General features: G+C 44.2%; 1 long non-coding RNA gene across 1 annotated transcript; it reads left to right on the plus strand.

Annotated features, from left to right (window-relative positions):
* The first annotated feature begins 802 nt into the window (after positions 1–802).
* On the plus strand, positions 803–15,043 carry LOC118000194. Its single transcript, XR_004676404.1, has 3 exons — positions 803–916; positions 11,576–11,691; positions 15,004–15,043. It is a non-coding gene; the product is annotated as an uncharacterized LOC118000194 (long non-coding RNA).
* Positions 15,044–25,764: the final 10,721 nt, after the last annotated feature.

Here is a 25,764-nt window from a genome sequence, read left to right on the forward strand (position 1 = left end):
GCTAGGACACGCTGTGTAAAGTTGAGAGCCGTGAGCGAGCCATCAGAAAAGTAAGATTTCAAGTCAAGAATAACCTTATTGAAAGCAATTTTAAGGAGTTTGAGGACAATTTAGAGCGACTGAAGAGTTTCAAGCAAGAAAGAGACTTGACCAAATTTGCATTTTAGGAAGATGGATTTGAAGGAGAAATGCCTGGGGGCATCTGGGTGGTGCTGCAGGTAAGCATCTGACTCTTGGTTTGGCTCAGGTCATGAGATCGAACCCCGCATTGGGCTCTATGCTCAGCATGGAGCCTACTTAAGATTTTCTCTCTCCTTCTCCCTTTGCCCTTCCTCCCCTGCTCTCTCTCTCTCAAATAAATAAATAAAATCTTTAAAAAAAAAAAAGGGAGGGAGAAATGCCTGCAGTCAGGGAGACTAGATAGGAGGTTGCTCCATTTACCCAAGGGAGAGATGTCGTTGACCTAAGGTAGGGTAGAAGAAGACAGGTTTAAGAGACGCAGTGAAGTTAGAACGTAGTATTATCTGGAGGAAGTAGGTCAGGCAGAGAGAGAGGAATCAGGAATTCATTCATTCAGTAAATATTTCATATAGTTATTGAATATGAACACACATGCATGCACGCATCTGTGTATCAAGAGCTATAGGGTGACGTCATTGAGCAGGTGATACTCAGATGTTTGCCTTGTAGAACTTACTGGAGGATATGGTGCTGCTCCTGGAGGGAAGCGGATCTCTGGGGTCAGATGACTCTTGTATACTCTTGTATAATTTGTTTCTACTTCTATCAATTCCATAGCCTGTGAGACTCTGGAGAGCTCCCTGTGATTTGTGCTAATTCTCAGGATGTACCCTCTACTGTTTCCAAGTTTTTTCAACCGTGAATTCTGTCTCTGCTCTTCACCATGTTGAGCAAGGTAAGAATTTTCATACTTCTTTCCATAGCTATAAAGTAATTCCTTCTCTCAAAAGCTTAAGCAAGGACAACGTTACTGAGGATGATGTAGATGAGGGGTTCACATCATTCACCCCATGCAAACAGTCTTAAATTCCTGTTAGAGGAGCATCTGGGTGGCTCAGTCGGTTAAGCGTCTACCTTTGGCTCAGGTCATGATCTCGGGATCCTGGGATCAAGCCTTGAGTTGGGCTCCCTGCTCGGCGGGGAGTCTGCTTCTCCCTCTGCCCCTCCCCCCGCTCATTCTCTCTCTCTCTCTTTCTTCTCTCAAATAAATAAATAAAAATCTTTTAAAAGTCCTATTAGATATTTCAGCTCTATAAAATCCATTTTGTGACACCGTTCCAAATAGTTCAGAATCAGCGGCAACCTCTCACTTCGTCTTGAATTCAATCCTCACCCTCGAGCACCCTGAAATCCTCCCCATGGGTGTAAGCCTTTTGGACACGTGGTAGAGGAAAATAAAGATATGACCCTTGGATGTCACTGAGTATTCCACTCCGATTCTGAAGGGGAGTGAAGACTACTTCAAGGCCAGCCCTTTTAAACCCTGGAAAGGGGGCAAAACTACTGTGGAATGCCAAAGGGTGCTTGTGTGTGTGTGTGTGTTTGTGTTTGTGTGTGTGTGTGTGTGTTTTAAGGGATAAGAACCAACTCTTACAGGTGAGTGGCCCATGGTCCTAACACGAACGAGAGGGCCAACCCATAGCGTTCAAGTCGTGGGTGTTTAACGTGATGGGAAGCACCATGAGCTAACCCAGATGGTGGGCACAATCTACTGGAATTATGCTAATGTCAGCATCTCAGCAGCAAACCAAATTCATTGCAGATGGTTCCAATGAAGAGAAATGTATGAGCAGACCACTTACAGAGAGGAGGCTGAGTGCAGGGCACAAACGAGGGAGGAGGAATTACCCAGAGATGAGCACCAGAAGGAAGCTGTTACCACCCCTGGGGGATTGGAACAGTGGAGGAGGGGCCACCCGGTGGGGGCTACAGTCCAGGAGGGAAGCCGAAGATGAAGCACCCAATCTGGGAGGAAGAGAGGGACATGTATCCTGAAACCTCTCCTCCGCTTTCCAATCTCCTGCCAAGACTTTCCATAGGTTGAACCCGATCAGAAACCATCTGGAAGGAGAGCCTGGGGGTGCTCCAGGACATAGAGCCAAGCAGAGAAAGGAGGTTGGGGGAGAGGTGTTGGCAGATGGAGAATAATCACATAGGGCTGCTATCTGGTAAGAAGTTCTGCTCTGAAAAAGAAAAAAAAACCTCAGTAGTCTCCAGTGTGTGGGTTTAGGACAATTTATTCCAGCAGACACATGCCAGGAAAGACTGGTTGGCAGGAAATCACGGCTCAGAAGGAGGATCATGCAAGGTCCACAGTCTGACCCCAGAGGAGAATAGGCTTGTGGGGTGCCTCTGGAAGAGATGTGACGGTGGGTTTGGGGCCAGGCTCCTGCCATCACTTGTCACCCTTCTGCACCTCACTTTTTGTCATTTCCAGGTTGGGCCACTGCTCTGCTTGGCGGGGTCATAAAGGATTCTGCTGGTATGCATCCACCCCGTACTACAGCTGAGGAAAGTTGCTGAGAGTAGGGTTTACTCTGAGTAGGTTTATAAAACTAGACATCTCGTGCTGAAAACTCTTACTAGGTCACGTCCCTCACGGAGCCATAAAGGCCTGTCCATACTGTCAGAACCTGTGGGGAAGGAGAAGCTCATTTTATCTGCAGAGAAGGAACCTTAGTCCTTTAGGAAAGTTCTCAGGGTTTGCAGAGGGAAATCGGGCTATAATTCCCCATCTTCTGTCCATCTCTCCAAGGGAGAATAGTGTGCTTCTCTTGGGAGGTTAGAATCCTTTAAAGATGTCACTCTGCACCTTTGAATCGCAGGATACAAAGTGGTCTCTCCCACCTTAATTGGTCTCTCTCTGTCCACGTCTCCATCCTTCTTTCTCCCCTGAATTACTACGGTGGCCCTGTCACTGGTCTTAACGTCTCTGGCAGACCCCCTCACCTCCTTCACCATGCTGAGACTGCAGAGATCTTCCCAACACGCAAGTCTCATCAAATCAGACCCTAGCTTCAAACCCTGCAATGATTTCCAATGGAAAATTCTTGGAGATTTTACCACCTGGGCACTATCTGCCTTCCTTCTCATTATTCTGCAACATCAGCTCTCTACCCACCACGGGTGCTCGAACACACACACACACACACACACACACAGTGCCAACTATCATACACCATTTATTTCTCTGTTTCAGCTCTACTGGATACCCCATATTCTTCTTTAAGATCTATGACCTCTTGCATTTTCTGACCTGGGGTATCAAGATGCAGAGACCCCGTTTGGTGCCCCTGGGTGTCCTTTATAAACATCCTGGAACAAAACCGCCTGAAACGTTTGGTACAAATGAAGTGTGTGATCTTCTCATTAGCTTCTTTCTTTCTTTTAATCATCCTAAAAGGAGTCTCGTAAGTCATGCTTAGGATTTACTGTGGATGCATAGTAATGAAGCCAGTCTCCCGATTTAGCAACACTCCTGGGATCTCTCCGTCTCCCACCGCAGGGCGCAGATGCTGTGCCAGAGATCAGATCATGGTGGAGGCTTGGAAATCAGGGCTGCCCTGTGCATGACTTCAAGTGGGAAGGCCAGACAAAGTCATGTATTCAGGGAAATTTCCCAAGTATTAACAGAGAACAGAGGCCAGAATGTCAGGACACTGGGTTTATACTGACATTTTACTTGATTGCTGTAGAAAATGGAATTAGAAAGCCAAAGATCTCCATTAAATAAAGAGAGGGAAATCTTTTATTAACACAACGGCTATTGTTTCCTGGAAGAAATTATTCTTAAAGAGATACTATAAAATCTTCAGGGGCCAGGCACTATTCTAGATGCTGGAGAAGAGAGAAGTAAACAACACAGACCATGTCTGCAGAGTCTTGATGCAGGACTGGGAGAAAATAAATAGCCAAGTAACTATACATTGTTCAGTCAGCAAATGATAAGAGCTGGGATGGGAAAAAAAAAAGCAGAAGTAAAATGATAGTGTATGATGGGACAGGGTGCCTATTTATGAGGGATAGTCAGGGGAAAAAAAACTCTTTGGAAGGGAAATGAAGTTTGTTCAGGTGGAGGGGACCATGCAGGAAAGGAATCAGCAAATGCCAAGGAAGGACAAGGAGGCCAGTGTGACCATGTGACGCGGGATCAGAGAAGAAGCAAGTGCTGACTTTCCGTGGACCTTGAGGGCCATAGTGAGGACTCTGGGTGCTGTGGAGTCAAGGGAAGCCACAGGAGGATCAGGGGCAAGGGTGACACGGTGGGCTGATGTTTTCAGGGGGGTGCTCTGGCTTCTGTGTGTGGAATGTTGACTGTGGAGGGAAGAGAGCAGCAGTATGGACACTGATGAGGAAGAGATCACAGGTCTGTGCAAGATGCTCACACAGCTTGGACGAAGACGTCAGTGGTGTGGGGTGTGAGGCGTGGCCCGACTCAGAATGGATTTTGGAGGCAGGTTGTTAGGACTTCCTGTTGGATGGGATGAGAGTAGGAGGGAAAGAAAGGAGTGAAAGATAATTCAAGATATGTGTCCTGAGCAAACAGACGAATGGTGTCGCCATTTATTGAGAGAAAGACACAACCAGATCTGCAAAATTGGGGTGAAAATTAGGAATGTGCTTTGGATAGTTTAGGTCTCAGAAGCCTATTAGGTACAATAGTGGAAATGCTTACTGGGCAGCCATATATGCAAATCTGGAACTTGGGGTGAAGATCAGGACTGGAGATTTTTTAAGGCGGGTAACTTCAGGGTGTATCTCAGAATTAATATTATGGGTTTTAATTTTTAAAAGACCTTTAGGGTATAAGGATAGAGAATGGAGGAGGGCTGATGTGTTAGAGCAGAAGGGAGAAGAGAGTACTGCAGAAGAGACTGAATGAATAGCCGACATGCTAGGAAGAAATATGTCACCTTGTAGGGTTCTAATGTACCCTTGTGGGGTTCTGAAAGTCACACAAAAAAAATGTTTTAAGAAGGAGGGAATAAAAAATAATTTTTTTTTAATCACATAAATCAGGGGGCACCTGGGTGGTTCAGTCGGTTGAGCATCTGACTCTTGATTTCAGCTTAGGTCATGATCTCAGGGTCGTGAGATCAAGCCCCGCTTTGGGCTCAAAGCTCAGCATGGAGTCTGCTTGAAGATTCCCTCTCTCTCTCTCTCCCTCTGCCTCTCCCCCCACTCTCTCTCTCTCTCTCAAAAAAAAAAAAAGAAAGAAAGAAAAGAAATCACATCAGTCAGAATGGCTACTATTTAAAAAAAACAACATAACAAGTGTCGGTGAGGATGCAGAGGAATTGGAACACTCATTCACTACAGATGGGAATAAAAAATGGGGCAGCAGCTGTGGAAAACAGTTATCATGGTTCCTCAAAAAATTAAAAATGGAACTACCATAGGATCCAACAATTCCACTTCTGGGTATATATACTCAAAGGACTCAAACAGATAATTGTACACCTATGTTCATGGCCACATTACTCATGGCCCAAAGGTGGAACCAACCTGTGTCCATGTTATTCAGCCACGAAAAGGAAAGGAATTCGGACACCTGCTACAATATGGATGAAACATGAGGACATTCTGCTGAGTGAAATAAGCTAGTCACAAAAGGACAAATATTGTATCATTCCAGTTATATGAAGTTCCTAGAGTTGTCAGATCCATAGAAAGTAGAATGGTGGGTTCCAGGGGCTGGAGGGAAGGAGAAATGGGGGGCTATTTTTTGACAGGTACAGAGTTTCACTTTTGGAGGATGAAAATAGGTCTGGAGATAGGTGGTGATGTTTGCATGATGCACACACACTTAATACCCCTGAACTGCACTAAAAAAGTAACCCACGCTAAAAAAAAAAATGTATGCTCGAAATTTTTAGCCAAAATCATAAATTTTCTGCTATGTATGTTTTGCCACAATAGTTTTTTTAAGGACGATTTATTTTTCAACAAATATGCTGGGACAATGGATATCATTTTTTTTTAAAGAACAACTTAGATTCTTATCTCACACAATAAACAAAAATCAACTCAAAATGGATTATAGTTCTAAAGTTAAGAGCTGAAACTGTAAAAGCTTTTGAAGAAAATGTATGAGAAAATCTTATGACTTTGGGTTAAGCAAAGATTTCTTAAATATGACATTGAAAGCACATAATCCATAAGATTAAAAAATTAATAAGTTGGACTTAAAAATGTCTCTGAAATGACACTGTTTATTTCTTTTTAAAGATTTTATTTATTTATTTTTCAGAGAGAGAGAGAGAGAACGCACAGGCAGGGGGAGTGGCAGGCTCCCCACTGAGCGGGGAGCCCCATGCAGGACTCGATCCCAGGATCTTGGGATCATGACCTGAGCAACCAAAGGCAGCCGCTTAACCGACTGAGCCACCCAGGCATCCCTGAAATGACACTGTTCAGAAAGTTTAAAAAAAATCACGGGAGGAGAGAAAATACTGGCAAATTACATATCTGAGAAGGGCTTTCTATCCAGAATATGAAGAACGTGTGTTAATTCAATAATAAGACAAACAACCCAATTAAAAATGGGCAAAAGAATTAAACAGACAATTCATCAAAGAAGATATATGAATGGTTAATAAACTCATAAGGAGATGCTCAACACAATTCGTCACTGGGGAAATACAAATTAAAACTATAATGAGATACAATTAACATCTACAAGAACAGTTAAAATCCAAAAGCTTGACCACACCAAATGTTGAAACCCTAATGCGCTGCTGGTGGGAATGGATAATAGTATAACCACTTAGAAAACAGTTTGGCAGTCTGTTAAAAAGTTAAGTTTAAACTTACCAAAAGATCTATCAGTTCTACTTCTTTAAGATTTATTTATTTATTTTAGAGAAAGAGAGCGAGTGAGTGGAGGGAGGGGCAGAGGGAGAGGGAGAATCCTGAAGCTGATGCCCCGCTGAGCACAGAGCCCAACACAGAGCTCAATCCCAGGACCCTGAGATCATGACCTGAGCTGAAATCAGGAGTCGGCAGCTAAACCAACTGAGCCACCCAGGCTCCCCCTATCAATTCCACTTCCAACTATCCACTCAAGAGAAACAAAAAGTTATGTGCATACAAAGACTTGTAGGAACATGTTCATAGGACTGTTATTCATTAGGGCCCAAAAGTAGTAACCATCCAAATGCCCATCACATGGTGATGGGAGATCACTGTGATATATATTCACACACTGAAATACTATCTAGCAATGCAAAGGAATAGATTGATACAGATTACAACATGGTTGAACCTCCAAAGTATGATGGTGAGTGAAAGGACACATACTGAATGACTCCATTTGTACAAACTATTCACAGAAGGCAAATCTATACAGATGGAAGATCGATGGCTATTTGAGCTGAGGTGGGAGTGGGGTCTGACTGCAAATGGGCACAGGAGACTATTTCCCGGTAATGGGCATGTTCTTCATCTGAATTCTGGTGATGGTTGCACAACTTTACACATTTTCTAAAAATCACTGACTTGCATACTCAAAACGCCAGAGAAGCAGACCCCCAGCCGAGCAGGGAGCCCGATGCGGGACTCGATCCCGGGACTCCAGGATCATGACCTGAGCCGAAGGCAGTCGCTTAACCGACTGAGCCACCCAGGCGCCCCCCCAAAAAAAAGATTTTTAAAAAGAGAGGGTGCTGTGTCCTAAATGCTGCTGGAAGACATGCGAAGAAGAAGACAGACGAGGACATGCTGAGCATTTGTACCCTGACGAGAAAGGTTTGACCCTTAACTTTATAAGTTATCTGCCTCTTAACATTACAAATAGCCCATATGCACACCAGATGACTTAGGACAGAGAGTTCAAACAAAAAGAAAGAAAAAGAAAATCACACATAATCCACTATTAACATTTTGGGTGATTCAACTTTTGAAAACTTTTGTAACATTTTGGCTGATTTATTTCCAAACTTTTATATAAAAAGGGAATAGAGGTTAATGTAATATATGGATAGTGATTTGTACCCTTCCTTGGTTGTTATCTACATGTTGTAAACATCACTCACTGCCAACAAATTTATTCTTTTTTTCATCTTTTAATTTTTATTGCATGTTATTCTCCATATTGCAGAACAGATATATTTCTATAGCATTGTTGTAGCCACAGCAATCAGGCAATAAAAAGAAATAAAAGGCATCCAAACTGGTAAGCAGGAAGTAAAACTTTCACTATTTGCAGATGACATGATACTCTATATAGAAAACCCGAAAAACTCCACCAAAAAACTACTAGAACTGATAAATGAATTCAGTAAAGTCACGGAATACAAAATCAACATGCAGAAATCGGTTGCATTTCTATACACTAATAATGAAGTAACAGAAAGAGAAATTAAGAAAACAATCCCATTTACAACTGCACCAAAAATAATAAGATGCCCAAGAAGAAACCTTTCACCAAAGAGGTGAAAAACCTGTACTCTAAAAACTATAAAACATTGATGAAAGAAATTGAAGACGACACAGAGAAATGGAAAGACCTTCCATGCTTATGGACTGGAAGAATAAATATTGTTAAAATGCCCATACTACCCAAAGCAATCTACAGATTTAACACAATCCCTATCAAAATACCAAGAGCATTTTTCACAGAACTAGAACAACAACAACAAAAACAAATCCTTAAATTTATATGGAACCACAAAGGACCCCAAATTGCTAAAGTGGTTTTGAAAAAAAAAATTTTAAAGAAAGCTTATGTTCACACAAAACCCATAAAAAATATTTTAGCCAATTCACATTTCTTAAACACCATTATTTCACCAGTGAAAATCCACTTTTAGCATTTGTTGTGTTAATTATAACCAAAGACCAATGTCTCGACCAAAGACATTGATCAGAGGTAAAGATAACCAAAGGGGCACCTGGGTGGCTCAGTTGGTTAAGCGACTGCCTTCGGCTCAGGTCATGATCCTGGAGTCCCGGGATCGAGCCCCGCATTGGGCTCCCTGCTCAGCTGGGGGTCTGCTTCTCCCTCTGACCCTCTTCCCTCTCGTGCTCTCTGTCTCTCATTCTCTCTCTCTCTCAAATAAATAAATAAAATCTTAAAAAAAAAAAAAGATAACCAAAGACCAATGTCTTGACTAAAGACATTGATCAGAGGTAAAGATAACTAAAGCACTTCTCTTAGCTCTTTCTGGCAGTGGGCTTCCTAATTAGAATACTAGCTCATCACTCCTGGGGTGTGAATTCCTGGTGAAAGCAAGTAAGTACAACTAAGGTAAAATCCAACACACTCGTAACTATGGTGAAGTACCCTGTTTCATGAATCTAAGCCACCAAGGGTTTTAAGATACACTATTATTTTATGCATCTCTTACAAAAAGTAAAATGGTATCAATTACAATTTTAAGACACTATTGACTGTAAGATACATCCTGGTATCAGAAACATTAAAATGTGAAACAAAAATGTGTGTCTTAGAGCTGAAGGCAGAATTAAAACTAAAGTGTAAACATTGAAACACTGGATTACAGTGGTCCATGTATTAGGCTCTGTCCAGATATGGTTCCCTGTCATTTCCCCCAACGATGTAGAGAAGGGCCTCCCCATCTGACTTCTAGTTCTTCAAGCAAAATCCAGTCCCTTGGTCCCCCTCTTCCTACCCTTAAAGGAATTTTTCTCTGATGGACTCAATGTCTATCGAATAACGTTGTTTGAATAACTTTGAACTTAGAAAGGAGTGTTTCTCAAACTCTGGGTTGTAGAAGCCCTTGGGTTGCTTGTTAAAAACGCAGATGCCCTGTGGCCATGGGGTCCAAGGTCATTGGAATTCGGGGAGGTGGTACCAGGAATCTGCATTTTAACAAGACTTTCCAGGATAGTCCAATGCATATCAAGGCTTAAGGACAACTACCCTGAAGGAAAAAAACATGACTACTCCAATGAAAATGCTCTCTTGCAAAAAATGGAAATTAGAAACATCACAGACTCATCCAAATTTAGAACGCACACCACACTTTGCAGGACAGGGATAATAAATTGAGGCAGAAACTGGCGAGATGCTCACCAGACCAATTTCTTCCCTCTGTGAACAAGTTATATTACATTTTCCAGACTTCCGAGCAGTGGTGAGAGATATCCTTTTGAATTCTGGCCAGTGAAATATGGGTAGAAGGCATACTGACCACATTCAGACTTGGCCCTAAATGTCCTCTGAGATTCTCCACTTTTACCCTCTTTGCATTTCAGCCATCAGAACGCTGAAGATCTGGCTATGTTCTTAGAGTAAGGAAACAATGGTACAATCAAAAGGAGAAAGGATTTTGAGTAGCTGGGAAGAGAGCTCTAATGTATAAAAATCAAGGGGAATTTGGTCCCACAGTGGGGAAGCCATGATGGGTATGCTTAGCCATATTCCATCTGGTCTACCAGTGGATGCGTCTGTCCCCACTTACGCCCCACTCCGGAAAGGTACTAGCTCAAGAGACTTTCATGGTAAATCAAACCAGGAAAATTATCATCAGGCAGACAACGTGTCAGGGAAGGAAAGGACAACCATTAGAATAAGTTCAAGGGGATAAAGGAGGTAAAAATTAAGAGAATCGAACACCTCAAACAAAGCGGGGTTCTGGGGAAAGGCTCTTAGGAGAATTTAGCAGAGGGAGAGCTGATGTTCATCCGCTAGGCACAGGTTTGACTGGTTAATCATATCCAGTTTCTAGACTGACTGGTATCTGACCCTTCTGATTGGTTGGTGTCAACGACACAAGGAGGGAACAGTTGGTAAATATTCTATTCCCATTCTCCCAGATGGGATGGGGGAAGAGGGCACACAGAAAGAAGGCAGAGTATCTGGAGTGGCTTTTCAGAGCTGCGAGCACTCAGCAGACAAGGGAATAGCTTGGAGGAGGAGCTCACGAGAATCCTCAGACAGCATGAGAGGGCTTTGGGAAGCCTTGTCTATGGACAACTGCCTTGTTCCATAATGTGGGATTCCCAGCCTCCTCCACCCATGTTCTGGCCCCCTCCAAACCCCCATGGTGGAAGATTCCAGTATGCAGTTCTGTATTACCAAACGCATGCCGGGCAATCAACTAAGTTGGTGGCGGGGCGGAGGTTGGGGGGGACGGATGAATTATGGAGGGTCTCTTGGCTTTCAAAATAATGCAGCCATTTAAATCACCGGAGGAAGCCAAATGGCTGAATTCTGATTATTCTTTAGAATTCTTAGGAAACAGCCTATGGTAGTGTGCAAAAGACCAGGGAAGGAGGACTGTCCGGGAAAAGCCCCTGTGGTCAAACTCTCTGCCAAGAACTGACAGCAATAACTAAAAGACGGAATTCATTAGGGGCGCCTGGGTGGCTCAGTCGGTTAAGCATCTGCCTTCGGCTCAGGTCGTGATCCCAGGGTCCTGGGATCGAGCTCCGCATCGGGCTCCCTGCTCAGCGGGAAGCCTGCTTCTCCCTCTCCCATTCCCCCTGCTTGTGTTCCTGCTCTCACTGTCTCTGTCAAATAAATAAATAAAATCTTAAAAAAAAAAAAAAAAAAGACAGAATTCGTTAGTCTCTTTCTCTTTCTTTCCAGATCAGTTGCCAGTTTTCCCAACACCATTTGTTGAACAATCTACCCTTGGCTTGTGATCTGAAATGCCAGCTTCATCGTGAGATGTATTCTCCTATGTTCTTGGATCTATGACTGAGGTTGGTATTTTGTTTCTTTTTATTCTCTGTGAAGTACAGAGCTGGAAATATATCTCTGAAATCAAACCAATCAATTACATTATTCAGATCTCCAGCCTCCCTATTTTTGCCTATTGATCTGTCAAGGATTTAAAGAAGTATAATAACTTCCTGAATTTTCCCATGAATATCAAATATTTTGCTTTTATATGTTTTGATGCAACATTATTCCCCAGATAAAAGTTTGTGTCAGTTACATACTTATCGTGAATTGTTAATTTTTATCAAAACAAAATGAGGCTCCTAGTTTTCAAGTCATAACCACAAAAGGTGGTTTGGTTTCCGTTTCTTCTCAAAATCATGGCAAACAACCAGGAGAAACGGAAAGGTAAATTCCATCATTGATGAACCCAGACTTCTACGGCCCCAAATAATATCACTTACACGAAACAGGAACGTGAGTGACTGCTAACTGGCTTAGCAATGAGAGAAAGTTCCATGGCCCTTATAGCAGAAGGGGAACTGGTGAGAAGTAGGTTAGTATTGCTTAACTCGAGTGCTGGAAACCCTTAGGGATTTGGAGAAAACAAATACCAAAGAAGCCAGAGGTGAGGTAGGGTTGACAACCAGAGGATTATTCGAAAGTTTCTGTGAGAAGCAATTAGATCCAACATCCCCTACCCTACCCAGCACTATCCTACACAGACAAGGGGGCCAAGGGCAAGCCGGCCCTAAACGTGCCACTTTCGCTGCTTGATTATTTTAAATAAAATTTACATAAGAGTCAGCCTGAGCAGGAAGGAATTTCAGGCCCTCCTCCGTGCCCCTGAAAGCAGGAAATAAATCTCCGGTGGGAAAGGCGCCCTCCCTGTACTAGGAGGTAAAGAGACCTCTCCTCATCCCCAGAGGTGGGACATTCAGAGCCCAGCAGTCTGTATAAACAACCTTGCTACTTTTTACTCATTTACTCCCCCAGCCCAGATTCTGTTTAGAATTCCTCACTAACTGAAGCTGCCAAAGTTGAGTTTCCTCTGTCCTGTCAATTCCTCACGGATTTACTGTCTCTGTCTAAACAGTATAAAAATGGCCCGCCTTGGTCATTTCTTTGGGTCTCAATTTCATTATCAGGTCTCCATGAGCACGAAATAAAACTGTACTTTTTTCCCCTGTTCATCTGTCTCATGTCACTTTAGTCCAGCTGGAAGACCTCAAGAGTCAAGAAGATTTTTTTCCTTCCCTTCAGCAATTGTCCCCCAAAATAAAGCAAAAGACAAATGCTTTAAAAAATGGAACCCGAGAGCCTTTAAACTCAGAAGCATTAAGGACAGAATAGGGTTGGGGTGAGTATGGGGAACTGAAGACCAGAGAATTAGGCAATAGTCTGTTTACTGAGTTTCCCACCAGCCTCTGAATTCTGGGAGTGAGCCTCGGAGAAACCACTCCTGTCTGCACACAGCCCCAGAAAAGATCTACCTACGCTGACATCCAGGTTCCCAAGGCTCCCAAAGGAAAAGCCAGGTGGCCAGGTGTTTACCATATGATGGAGTTAGTAACTTTAAGGATATTGTAATCAATATCCTCAGAGATAAGAAAATGCAGTGGGTCTGTGAAATGGGTATGGGATGCTGTTTACGAGGGGACCAGAAACAGCCTTTGGAAATTAAAAATGTGACAGCCGTGATGAAAAGTTCAGCAGAGAATCCGGAAAACAAAGTTGGAAGGTCTTGAAGAAAGAACAGGATTGTTGAATAAAAAAAGGGGGATTAAGAGGTACAAACTTCCAGTTAAAGAGTAAACAAGTCATGAGGACGAAAGGTACGGCAGAGGGAATATGGTCGATAATGTAATAGAACCGCCTGGTGACTACACTTCTCAGGGTAAGCAGAGTAATGTATGAAATCACTGAGTCAATATGTTGTGCATCGGAAACTAATATAATGCTGTACGCTAATTATACTTCAATTAAAAAAAAAAAAAGAAATAAACAGGAAGAGAGAGTCCTCATTTTACTACAGTTTCCAAAACCAAAAATCAAGGAAATGTACGGGACCATATTAACAAAGGAACAATGAAATTCACCTCCCCAGAACTGGGAATTAGAGCTTCCAGATTACTTCTTAGCAGATGTTCAGCACAATGGGTGATAAAATACTCACGTCAATACACACAATAGTGAAATTTCAGAACCTCGGGATAAAGAAAGGATCCTAAAAACATCCAAGGTGGGGGTGGGAAACAGGTCACACACAAAGGACGAGTCATCAGAATGGCATCAGACTTCGAAAAAGCAGGAGATAGACAGCAAAAATCGGAGAGAAACCTATTCCAACCTAGAGCCCTAGACTGGCAAGATTTTCAATCAAGTGCTAGGCTAGAAATGCGAAAGTCTAAAAAAAAATAAAAAATAAATAGCAGCCATACATCATTCCCCCTTTTTCCTTTCCAGAAGGCAATTGAGGATATGTCCCCACAAAATTATCTAGTAATTCAAGAAAATGAAAGAGGATTTGGGGAAGTAGGGGAAATGGATGGAAGGCAGTGACGAAAGTATGGCCCCGGGGGGGACAGTTGTCTTCAAGCCTGGAGAACCACTGGAACAGAATGGGTCGCCCAAGGAGCAGTATCTCCTGAAAAAGGTTTGCAATGGCAGATCATGTGACAGATTTAACACGGAAATAATGTTGACAGATATTTTACGGAGCTTAGTATTCACGGAAAAAGCCAAAGCTCAAGAAAACAATAATAACAACAAAGCAAATGAAAAATAACGAGGAAAGCTTTGACTCCAGGCGAAACAAAAATACGTACGGAAGGAAAATACTCGTAACGTACGGCTGGTTAGGCAATTAACACTATTCACATAGTGCTGATAATAAAAACACGGTTGGTTCCTTTGCCAATTTCTACAACTTTTCTTTCTTATATCAAAACCTTGACTGGCTAGTGCCTGTCTAAACATTCTTGCAATAGTAGATTGCCTTGCAGTTAGAGTGCCAATGTGACATAGTACTTCCGAATAAGGCACCTGCTAAGGGCTTCTGGAAAATTGTTCTTTTCCCTTCTCCTCCTTATTTGTCTCCTTCCTTCCTTTTTTCCCTGCCTGAAACTCAGATACAATATCCGAGGTGTAGCAAGCTATCTTGGGACCATAAGCATAAAAAGAACAAGCGCAAAACAGGAGAACAGAAAAATGAAAACAGCCTGAGCTCCTAATGATATCATAAAACCACGAGCTCCACACTTGACTGCCTGAAAGCCACTGTTCAGATGGTTTTCTGTTATTTGCACATTCCTTTTTTTTTTTTTTTAAGATTTTATTTATTTATTTGATAGAGAGACAGCAAGAGCAGGAACACAAGCCGGAGTGGAAGAGGGAGAAGCAGGCTTCCCGTGGAGCAGGGAGCCCGATGTGGGGCTCGATCCCAGGACTCTGGGATCATGACCTGAGCCGAAGGCAGACGCTTAACGACTGAGCCACCCAGGTGCCCCTATTTGCACATTCCTAACTGATACAAAATTGGATATGGACACATTCCCCAAATGGAATATGCCTCTACATTGTGACATCGGGAAGAATGAGAGCAGCTAAGATGGCTGTAAAATAATAATTAAAAAAAACACCACCAACCTCTTTGTTGGCATTATAAAAAGTCACTATTACTGATCAAGTGAGGTCAGTTTATGTCCACTAATGTTAACACTGAACTGCAAATAAGAAGCAGCTGAAAGAGTTGAACAATGTTGCCTTTAAAATATTGGATGGGAAGGAAGGAGTAGGAACAGATACATTTGTTTTATCTTTTGAGAATTAAATAAAAGACTATGCACACGCTTAACTTCTTTGATTAAAAAATTAAAGCTAATTAAGAAGACAAAAAAACCTTTGTCTCGTATACTGTCTTTGACTTTGGGTCTTTGTCTTCTGTTAATATGGAAAGCTCTATTTTCCATATTTCTCCTTTTTAAAAATCTAACAGTCATGTCTTTTGCCCATATTTTTATCTTAGCCTGTTTGGATAATTTTATTTTAGGTGTGTAAGTTGTAAATTGTAGATGCTCAGGTTTGGGGTTTTGACCCCATCTGTCTGTCTTCTGGCAGAGAATCTTGATCCATTTGCTTTTATTGATATGACCCCTTCATTTGATCTTTCTTCTGCCATCTTTTTCTGGGTTTTCCACCATTTTAAGTTTTCTTTGCTTTTGGACTACATAAATGGATTTAACATTTTGAGAGACACACTCCATTTTAGCTGTCCTGACTCTTATCTCTAAGTTGCTTTTTTTTTTTTTTAAAGATTTTATTTATTTATTTGAGAGAGAGAGAATGAGAGACAGAGAGCATGAGAGAGAGGAGGGTCAGAGGGAGAAGCAGACTCCCTGCCGAGCAGGGAGCCCGATGCGGGACTCGATCCCGGGACTCCAGGATCATGACCCGAGCCGAAGGCAGTCGCTTAACCAACTGAGCCACCCAGGTGCCCCTCTCTAAGTTTTTTTAAACATACTTTTCAAAAGGCACTTCTTAAGCAGTATTTCCTTAATCATCTGAATGAGGACTGAAACATTCACTTATCCAATTTTTAAGTTTAAGATAGGATGTCAAATTTTCCCTTTTTTTTTTTCTGCTTTTCTCTTCTACCTCTTCTTTTCTTTCCCTTATGGTCCACATTTACCCCCCCCCCTTTTTTTAGTAGACTCCATGCCCAGCCTGGAGCCCAACGCAGGGCTTGAACTCATGACCCTGAGATCAAGACTTGAGCAGGGATCAAGAGTCAGACGCTCAATTGACTGAGCCCCCCAGGAGCCTCTGTACTTTTTTTTGCAACTTATTTTTGAAATTTTGCATTCTTTCAACTCACCCACACTTATATCCGTGTAGCAAACCCTATTCCATAGATTGTGCTAGACAACAGATTTAGAGACAGGAACATAATCCCTGCCTCCTCGGCACTAGAGAAGCAGTGATAGTCCAGGGCAAGTAGAATGGACCCAGGAGAGGCATGCAATCTGGACTGGTTTCTCAGGGAGGACTTCCCGGTGGAGGTGACACTTGAGCTGGATTTGAAAACATGATGTTGATGACTCAGCCCGAAGAGTGGGGAGAGTTCTTTCCAGGGCAGATAGAACAGCCTATGCAAGAAGATGCCTTGGGTTTTGGGTAACTGCTCGCAGCTCAGTGTTGCCAGAACGCTGTGGCTGGTGTGGAAGCAAAGGTTCAGAGAGGTGCAACAAAAGACCATCTCCCTGGGTCACAAATGGCCTTGAAGGTCGCTCTCAAGAGGGTGCATCTTACGTTTGATGCACATGGGACAGGAGGGAGGGTAGGGTTGGGGATGGAAGATGGCAGGCCTTTTATGAAGAGGTTTACAGCAGAGGTGATGAAATGAAGAAAAAGAACTGGATCAGGGCAAAAGAATAGAGTTGGGAGACCTCAAGGTGATGTCCTCAGAGGGAAAGTGAGGGGGCCATCTCTCCCAAACTCTCTGGTCCCCCTCTTCTCCAGCTCCATAGAGAGCTCCACTGGAAACAGAATAAGACTTTCCAGTTTATTCCAGGAAGAAATATCATCTCTGAGGACTCACTCGTCCCAGTGCCATGGTTTGAATGAGCCATCTCTTGAGGAGTAGAGGATTCAGGCAGAAGGTGAGAGAAGGTAGACATAGCTTCAAACCCAGTTTAATGAGCCCCAGAGGTTACAGAGGAGCTGGGTCAGCTCTCTTTCCCCCTCGCCTGAGATTCTCACTCATGTTGTCCTTCATCTTCCCCCCACTTCCCCTGGAACAGAGATAACGTAGGAGCCAGTCCAAGATCTGGATCAATGAATTCAATTCCAAAGTCAATTGCTAAATTGCCAAATTTTAAATCAATACCCTTCCTTTTATCAATGTGTCATCAATGCCAGTGTGCTATTCATTTCAGGTGTACGACACAGTGATTAGACATTCTGTACATGAAATGATGCTCACCAGGATGAGCGAGGTCACCATCTCTCATTGTGGAACATTATTCCACTATTATTGACGAAATTCTCCATGCTGCTCTTTTCATAGGTCTTTCATCTTTTCCACAGAGATAATTTAATAAGGTTTGGAGATGTTAGTTAGGAGTTAAAGCAACAAACATGATTTCCTAGTGAATCTCAGGGTTTTCAGAGCAGCGTGGTGGCTAGGGGGTGGTTGAGCACTGATGAGATGAGAGTGGGAGTCCTTAATTTGGTATTCCTGATGGCACATTTGTTGTACTTTGTCTCATTGTCCCGCGGTCCCTGGGTATTCTGTTCTTTCTCATCATTTTTTCCCCTGGAAGTGTCTATTGATGTCTTCAAGCTCACTGCTTCTTTCCTCGGCTGAGTCCAATTTATCAATGAGTCCATCGAGAGCTTCCTTCATTTCTGTTATGGTGTTTTTTTTTATCTCCAGCATTCACTTTTGGTTCTTTTTTAGAGTTTCCATCTCTTGGCTTACATTACCCATGTGTTCTTGCATAGTGTCCACTTTCCCATTAGAACCCTTAGCGCACAAATCACCATCATTGTAAATTCCCAGTCGGACCATTCTAACATCTGTGCCATGTTTGAGTTTGTTCGGATGCTCGTTCTGTCTGTTCCATCTGTGAGCTGTTTTTCGTTTTGCTTTGTTTCTCTTTTAGTCTCCCTTGTCGGGTTTTGCTGCATGTCAGACAGGATGAACTAGGTCAATGGGTAAAAGGAAGATGGTACTGGATCCTGCAGACTTTTCTTCTGCTAGGCTTCAGCCCCAGTAAGTTGTGATTCTCTGGAATCACAACTGTCTGTCTCTTCCATGTTGGGGGTGGCAGTTTGCTCTTTGATGTCAATATTCTGATAGATCTAAGAAGAATTGTTGATTTTCGGCTTGTTCATCTTCCCTCTTGTTGTGTGGATGGGAGAAATGAATTTTAAGCCCCTCGCATGTTGGCCAGGAAGCCTAAAGAGGTCCCTAATTTGGGATTTTGTTCATTAGGCATATAAACAATATTAAGGAAGCTGGTTTTAGAATTTTGGAATGAGACTTTTTAACTGCTAATTTTGATTATTACTTGGTGAATGGCAGGAAAGAACTAGGCTTTTGCCTTCGCATGAGGATGTTTTCCTAGATCCAGTCCTTTTCTTATAGACCCATAGAACTTTAGAGGACTGTCCCTCTCATTTTAAAGATAAGCACACTGACATTTTCTCTAGATCACACAGCCAGCAACAGATCTGGGACTTGGGTCCAAGTCTCCTCCTGACGTCAGTTCAGAGTTCCTTCCCTGGCATGTATGTCTCCCTGGTCTAGGCTCCTGAAGATGAGGGGCCTCCATTAACCTTCTTTAACCTTCCTTCACAGAGATGATAATCTTAACAGCAGAGAACCTGGAGGAGGGGTATGAGTGGCCCCCCTGGGGGGTGGGAGTATGGAGGAGATACTAGGATGATTCTGAATGAGGAAGAAGCATCCTGAGTGGAAGAAGATGTGTTTTGAAAAGTAAAAGGGACTTGGTGACTACAAGAAGGTAACAGTCACCTTACTGCTTACTCCCTGGAGCTCAGCACCCTGCCTTCATCCAGACATTGTCTGCACACTGATGCCCTCTAGTGGTTAGAAGGAAGAGCTCCTTCTCCCAAACGTGCGATGGGAAACCAAGCTTGAGCCCCCAGGAGGGGAAGAAGAAGTCCTTCCTCCACCCCTCTCTTTGGTTCAGAGATTGGTCTAACCGGGCTTTTTCCTCTTGATAGACCCTTTAGCTTCTTTTTATTAAGCAATCCAAAGACATTTAAGAACGTGAATGAGGGAGAGCATTCCCCCATATGGAGAACCGTATGTATCTAAGTGTGAGGCTGGGGGCAGGCGAGCCATAGAAAAACACACAAAATCACACAAGCACAAATACGCACACCTAGGGTGGATGAAGGCTCGTAGGTCTTAGAGGTTATAAAATTTGGCAATCTCCCTTTGATAAGCACAGAGCCTTGGAAGAGTCCCATTCATCAGCCTCATTGAATAATCTTCACACACACCCATTTGCTTGTGCACATACCTGGAGGAAATAGAGGTATAAAACAGCTATTTCAGTTTTTTACTATTACCCCTGAAATCCTATACATACTGAGAATGGCCCGCCATTTTCAGCAAAGGTGACTTCAAAGGAATCACCTTTGAAGGCTGTGCACTTACTCTTATAATGTTGCCATTGTTTAGAATGTATCTGGAATGTTCCTTGGGATTGCCTTCAGATTCTGTGACATAGTCCTTGGAATATCATTAAGGATAACACCAGTTATCATTTAAGTGCAGACTGATTGATTGATTGACAAATCTGCATGGAGCCAACCCTGATAAGTACTAAGATGGATAGTCGAGCTGGCCAGCCAATGTGGTTTTTGGTCAAGAGTTAAGAGTCTTTTTGTGATTTATCAAACTCTTTTTTTCTTTGCTTTGCTTCAATCCTATTCTGGGAATCCGTTCCCCTGAAAGGAACTCCAAGGAGGCTCGCATCCTCCAGCTACAGGAAGGACCGCTGACCGGGGGTCCAACTGCAGGGCTGTCGGATCCCCTCACTCACCCATGGGCTGCTCCCAGCTCAGACTTGGGTGCAGCAAGGACACGTGGGCAGCCCCCTTCCTAGCAGGGACTCCTCCAGTGGCCGACGTTGGCACAAAAAGACTTCACTGATCCTTTCTTGGGCTACATGACAGTCGGGGATCTTTCCATCAAACCTTCTCTTCCTCTGTCCTTCCCTCGGGATCAAACTTGCATCACGGGGCTAAATGCTCTTCCAGGGTGCCTGGCCCCCTCCCTATTTTTTCCCCATAGGCATTTTTCCCGTAAACTCTTGCACAGTTAATCCCATCTTGGTTTCCACCTCTTGGGGGACTAGAGCACAGTGTCACCACTGTTTTCTCTAATATCTCTAATATCTACATTAACTGCAATTAGGTTTCTGGCCCCATTTTACTTCTGACAGTTTATAAGCTTCATCTCTCCCTCGACCCCTTGGGCCCCACATCTGGGGGGAAATGATAAGAAAGCCTGTGTGTTCTTTTCTTGGTGCCAGCAAGAGATTCCAACTCCACCTGGCCCTGACCCTTCGTGGGAACGCTCACCCCGGCCTCATCCCGTAACCACCCTGAAAACCCAGGCCAGCCTCTTTCCCTCCATCTCTCAAGTCATTTTGGACCTGCTAAGGACCTCAAATTCCGACTTGAGACGGTCTCCTGGTGTGTGGTGAGCCCCGCCCCTTGAGGGCATGTTGAAGGATGCAGCTCGGCAAAGTCAGCACCACCCACCCACTCCTTACGCACAACCGCAACATGAAAGGGGCTAAGAGGGAGAGGAGGTGGCATTTTGAAGGAGTGTCATGTTTGTGACAAGTGGATCCTTCTTTTTCTCCCCCAAGGTGAGAGTTACCAAGGGAATCAGTCATCGCGTGGAAAATACCAGCACCTCCTATCCCTCCGCTAGGTTGGGAACCGGAGGTCATCTGGTCTGAGCGTCAGTGAGCTAATGGATTGCCCAAGTGCCTTCTGCTTGGGCAAGTCAGAGATGAGAGCGGAGAGAAGGTGTGGCTGAGCTAGGGGAGGGTATCCTGGTGGGGGAGCCAGTACTCAACCCCATGTCACATGGCAAAGATGTACACACTCCCTCAGAAGGCATGAGAATAGGCAGGACACTACTTCAGCCTAGAGGACTGCTAGTGTGGTGGGGAGACCCATGAACAAGATATACAAGGTAGACGGCTGGGAGTGGGTAGTGGGAGGAAGAGGAGGAGGACACGCAACTGAGGGACAAATCGAGGGTAATATGTAGGGGGATGAGGCACCTGGGCTCTCTGAAACACCCACAAATACCTCAGCAAAATAACCAGCATTCTTTTGGAAATATGGCACACAGGGAGAAGCAGTGGAAATTGGTGTTAGAGAAGAGAGAGAAGCCAACAGAAAGAACTTTCACACGGGGCAGCCAGGAAGGAGACACACACCAACCACTCCTTCCCCTGGGTCCTGACAATGGCCTGTGGTGTATACAACCCTCTGTATTCCAAGCCACTAGCTGCCAGTGGAGACCCTGCAGTGGGAGAAGCAGCTGGTGGTGGGCCAGGGGGACATTGAAATGATTACAGAATTAGCAATTTAAAATAATACTGAATCTAAGAGAATGGAAGCAAGACTGATCTAATAACCAAAAGTGACCAAAAAGGTCTGCAGTTCACTTGGGATGTCATGAAGGGGGTTCACTGTCCAGTGAGGGTGGGAAAGTTGGCTATATCCCGAGTAAGAGCAGAAAACTGGAAAAAACACAATGACTCTATGTTTCTATTCCAGTGACTTGATATCCTTCTCCAAAAACAGCTACATATAATTTTTAAAAATACAAACATTTTGGGGGCACCTGGATGGCTCAGTTGGTTAAGCATCCGACTCTTGATCTCAGCTCAGGTCATGATCTCCAGGGTCGTGAGTTCGAGTCCCACTTCGGGCTCTGTGCTCATCAGGGAGTCTGCTTGGGATTCTCTCTCTCTCCCTCTCCCTCCCTCCCCCCTGCTCATGCTCTCTCTCTCTCTCTCTCAAATAAATAAATAAATCTTTAAAAAAATACAAACATCTTTAAAGGAAATAATTAAGCACCACCCGCTCTATAAGCACCCAATTCATTGCTTTCACATACGAGACAATGTTAATTTAAACTATGGGTTATGACCATTATCTCTGACCCGTGGGATCTGCTCACGTTGTTCTCTCCATCTTGAATATCCATCCTCAAGCTCCAAGTCCTATCTCTCAGTTTAAAATCTCATGTTGCTAGGAAAACATAATCATCCTTTCTTCTCCCTTCACAGAGTCTGGGGAAGAGAATGGCCCTTGGCTAAGAATTTAACCTAGCATTTTCAGGAAGTAATTACAGAGCCTCTGTTTGGTCTTTGTGTGGGCATGAGAGCAGTTCTTAAGAGGCCTAAAACTGGAAAATGGGCCCATTTCTTATTTCCAAGAGGCCCTAGGGGTCCCAGGTTGAAAGGGTGGGAGCACCTCCACTGTTCAAAGGTAAATTATATCTGGTGTTAATTACCTATAAAGAGGAGGCTTTGAAAACTGTGGGGACGTTAGAAGGATAGTTCTCTTCCATTTAATGGGTTTAAACTGTAATATCTCTGATAATTAACAGTCATTTTCAGGCAACATGGATACGTACATGCTGGAGGAGGAAGCGGAAGGAACCCCCTTAGCTCTCCAACAAGCAATCAATAGAACAAGGAGGATTGTCTGCAGTCACCATGGAAAGGATACCCCTTGGGGGCTGGAATAGGAGGGCCTGCATCGACCCTGGGCAGTGCTGTGGGACTTGGGATGCTTGGGGCATTGCCCTACGTGGAATGACTCAGAGCCGGGAGTGTATATTTCTGTTGGCCGGGAGGGAGGTGGTTCCTGCAGGAAGACAGATAGACAGACAGACAGACAGGGCTTCCTGAAACAGGAGTTGAGACATAGGCAGGAGAGTAGCAGGAGGAGAGGAGTCACAATGAGATGCAGACCCCCAAACGGCGGAGCATAGCCAGGAGCTGGGGGAGCCCCATGAGGGCACCCCTGGGCCAGTTTCCCACCGTGATGTCCTTCCCTGGATCAGGGCAAAAGTCTTCTTAGAGGTTTCAATGTCTGTGCCCCTCCATCACAGTGTCCTTGGGTGGCTATAAGCCTGCATGACGGTTGATATATTATTGGTATATCACACAGCTGATATGTACATTAGACATGGCGGTGGTGTGAAGGACAGAGAAACAGCCTCATGAAGGGAAGCCGGGCTGGCCCCATGGGGGGTGGCCTTCTACAGATGGCCACCCTGAGGGAGAAGAGGACCATCAGGAACTAACCGCTTCCCAGCCCAATGCTCAGGGAGCAGAGATGGAGCTGGGAGCCGTGGGAAGGAGAGCCTCCCCCCCCCGCATCCTGAGTGTCTGAGCAGCAAGGGACCTTTCCAAATGGGAAGAGGCTGACGTGTCCGTGACTCTCTTCACTCCTCAAGGCCGTCTTCTCAAATGTCACATCCTTCACCGAGCCTTCCCTGAGCTCGGCCAAGCTGGAAAGAATCCTCCGTGCCTCCAAAAGCCGAGAGAGCCGTCGATGGGGATCTCTCTGGTGGCATTTCCCAATTTCTGCTTTAGATGAGAGTCATGTGTAAGGTCACTCTTTGCCCAGACTTCCCACACGCCCACTGCATGTCTACTCTTCCCCACCCTGCCTTGTGAGTTGGGACACTCGACTGTATGCAGAACACCAGCCATCGCCCATGCTCCTGGCACCTGTTAGCCCATGGGAGCATTTACAGTAGGTGGAAGGCAGGTTGGGGTGCTTCATCCCTAATTCTTTCTCTGGGAGGTCACTTCAAGGTAGCTGACACCAGGAGACTCTGTCCCCTTCCAAGCATCCACCACCTACCTGAGTTCTGTAGGGCCTTGGGATGATAACGCCTTGGCTGTGACCAGCCCAGCTAATCACTGTAGTCTGTGTGCTTCCCCTATAGTCCTTTCTCTGTAAAGAGTTCTTCAGTTTATCTTACTCTGTGCATTCCAAACGTCTGCAGTTGGGACCCCGCCTGACACACCTCTCCTTCCTAAATAAATTAAGAGCATACCAAAATATGTTTGCATTACCCTTCCATCTGAACCATGACCAAAGTAGAGTCTTGGGAATTATAGATGCCCAATAAACATTTGTTCAATTAATAATACGCCTACCTCTCTGCCTCTAAAACAGAGGGTCTCAACCTTAGCACTATGTAACACTTTGCAATGGATAACTCTTTGTTGTGCGGGCTGTTCTGTGCACTGAGGATGTTTGGTAGCCTTCCTGGCCTCTGATTCCTAGATGCCAATAGCACCCGACCTCAGCTGTGGTAACCAAAATTGTCTGCAGATATTGCCAGATGTCCTCAGGGAGCAAAATACCTGCCTGTTGAGATCCACTGCCCTAGATGTTTGCTCCTCTTGTCATTTCAGCATTCATGCAACAAAAAACATCATTACTGGGGCATCTGGGTGGCTCAGTCAGTCAAGCATCCGACTCTTGGTTTCGGCTCAGGTCATCTTCTCAGGGTCATGAGATTGAGTCCCGCAAAGGACTCTAGGCTGAGCGTGGAGACTGCTTGGGATTCTCTCTCTCCCTCTCCCTCTGCCCCTACCCCCACTAATGTGTTCTCTCTCTCTCTCTCTAAAAAAAGTAATTACTTCATAATAATGGTTCATAATATACATATATGTACATACACACGAGCACATGCATGAATGCACACCTCCGGATCCATAAACACAAAGCGCTCAGAGTCACGTAGTTTGACATATATAAACACACATGCACATAAAAGAAATGTATTTGAAAGGAATTTCCAAAGCTAGGAAATCGAAGACATCCCTTCTGATTTTTCAAAACAAAGTCTCTATTATCAAGTAAAAAAAAAATCACCCACAAATTGGAGGTAACATTCAATGAGAGTTCTTTGACCTTTACAGAAATTCATGCACTTAGATCTTCAAAAGATCACAGGCATACGTATAAATGCAGAAGGTGCTAAACATAGTGCACGGAATTGGAAATGGTCAAAGGAAACAAGACGTTTTCAGGTACAATGTTGAGAACACAGGGGTGTCTAATGAGCACCCTCCCCCCCACCCCCAGAGAGTCATTGAAATGGCCACCGGCTTGCAGGCAGAGACACATATCAGGATGTCTTTTATTTTGCTGCCTGCGAGAGAAGTGTATTACCCGTCTCAAAAGCCTAAAAGCCACTATTAGCATGGTTTCATCCACCTTCTTCCTTCTTTTGTATTCTCTCCAGGTCTTTTCTCTCTCCCGTCAATGGACCCCGTCTCGGTACCACCATGCTGCCCACTTCCAGGCAACACCCTTCACTCTGGGAGCTTTCCTATGCTAGGGCACTCTCTCTTATTAACAAATCACTATGGTGCCCTCCCATCCCCTTGCCAGAAGGGCTGAGGACATTGTGGTACTGTTTGCAGAAGTATTTCAAAGTCCCGGCTGGGTCGTAGATGATGGAGGAAACCTTTCCAGGATTTTGGTGCATGGAGCTCAGGCACAATCACTGGAAACTC

The sequence above is a fragment of the Mirounga leonina genome, unplaced genomic scaffold (assembly GCF_011800145.1).
Source record: "Mirounga leonina isolate KUSES-001 unplaced genomic scaffold, KU_Mleo_1.0 Mir_488, whole genome shotgun sequence".
Lineage (NCBI taxonomy): Eukaryota > Metazoa > Chordata > Mammalia > Carnivora > Phocidae > Mirounga > Mirounga leonina.